General features: G+C 33.9%; 1 pseudogene; it reads left to right on the top strand.

Moving 5' to 3' along the window:
• The first annotated feature begins 279 nt into the window (after positions 1-279).
• LOC145581261 (cytosolic sulfotransferase 13 pseudogene) lies at positions 280-1,283 on the top strand (annotated as a pseudogene).
• The last annotated feature ends 533 nt before the right edge of the window (positions 1,284-1,816 follow it).

The following is a 1,816-nucleotide window of genomic DNA, read 5'->3' as shown; positions in this document are numbered from 1 at the left end:
ATCATGGAAGATGGACAAAGATGTGTATAATTAATGTAAAAGTCAAACTAGTAAAAGAGAACGGGCGAAAGTTTCAAAGTAGAATAGTTGACTTAGATCTTGATGAGGATTTGCACATTCTTTAACTTAGATACAAAGCTTCAACTTGTGTACAAAACTCATTTGCAGCTTCCTTTATTTGTAAGATTATTTAGCCTTAGGAGAAAGGAATCACGGTTATATAATGCAACGAAACTCTATCGCCATTGTCAACATATACCCATTTTATTTAATTATTAGATGGCAGCCTCAGAGACCCCAAACACCTATACCCAAGAGAATTTGGAAGACGAAATCAAAGAGTTACAACTCTCCCTCCCAAAAGAAAGTTGGTTTGTATGGCCAATGTACCTCTATCAAGATTTATGGTGCCTAAGTCATATTTTTGAGGGTGTAATCGCATTCAAAACCCACTTTAAAGCTCGTGACACTGATATCATCTTAGCTAGCCTACCAAAAACTGGTACAACATGGCTGAAATCTCTCCTATTTACCATTGTAAATCGACAAACATTGTCCAACAATCTTTCTCAACACCCTTTCAACACAAAAAACCCACATGACCTCATAATCAACTTAGAGATGCAAATAACTGAACATCTACCAAACTTAGCTAAAATACCCGCACCTCGAATATTATCTACCCACATGCCATATTTGTCACTCCCAGACTCAATCAAGACTTCAAAATGTCGAATTGTTTATATTTGTCGAAACCCTTTTGACACCTTTGTTTCACTCTTGCATTTTTACCTACAATTTGAAGCATGTAAGGGCATTACACCAAATATGGAATTGATGGAACAATATGTTCACAAGTTTTGTTCAGGTGTCATCCCATGGGGACCCTATGAAGATCACATATTGAGTTATTGGAAAGAAAGCAAGAAAAACCCACAAAAGTGTTGTTTTTGGAATATGAAGGGTTAAAGAAAGAACCAAAAGAACACTTGACAAGGTTAGCTAAGTTTGTGGGTTACCCGTTTTCGGAGGAGGAGGAGAAAGAAAATGTTATAGATGAGATAATAGAGCTTTGTAGCCTTAAGAGCTTGAAAGATATGGATGTCAATAAGAGTACAATGTTTTATCCTTGGTTTGAGTATAAGGCTTTCTTTAGGAAAGGGGAGGTTGGAGATTGGACCAATTACTTGACTCCTTCAATGGCTAAGCGTATTGATGAAATTCAAGAAAAACTTGAGAAGGCTGGTTTTTCATCTTCATATTATCAAACTAATGTGATGTGATTAAGTCTTGTTGAAGTATATCCTACCAAATTAAATAACACATGTAAGTGTTGTTGGATAATTATGTTGTAAATATTTTTGTATTAATGAAGAATTATGTAGAATAGTGTCGTATGACAATTTGTATGACTATTGGATTGTATTTTTGGATAATTGTAACTCTTCATTGGTAATTGTTAATGTGGATAATTGTATTATTTCATTATTAACTATTCATTAGTTATAATGTATAATTATATCTTTTCATTACTTGCATCTTTTCATTCATGTTTCTTTGTCTATAAATAGTTATTAGCTGTTCTGATTTATGAATATAGAATATTAGATTTATTTACTCTCTCAAGATATACATGCATACAGTTGCGGTTACTTTAATCTAGTTTGTTCCCTGATTTCTTATAATTACAATACCATTTTATAAGAAACGAAACCCGTTCTATCCTGGGAGACAATTGCTTAATAACCTTGGGTATCGCAGAGGGAGCAAAATTGTCTTAAGAACACAATGTGATTTGTTGGGCTCGGGTCATAAT

The sequence above is a fragment of the Chenopodium album genome, chromosome 15 (genome assembly GCF_948465745.1).
Source record: "Chenopodium album chromosome 15, dcCheAlbu1.1, whole genome shotgun sequence".
In the NCBI taxonomy this organism is placed as follows: Eukaryota; Viridiplantae; Streptophyta; class Magnoliopsida; order Caryophyllales; family Amaranthaceae; genus Chenopodium; species Chenopodium album.
The sequence above is the reverse complement of the archived record's forward strand: the minus strand, read 5'-3'. Positions and strand labels throughout refer to the sequence as shown.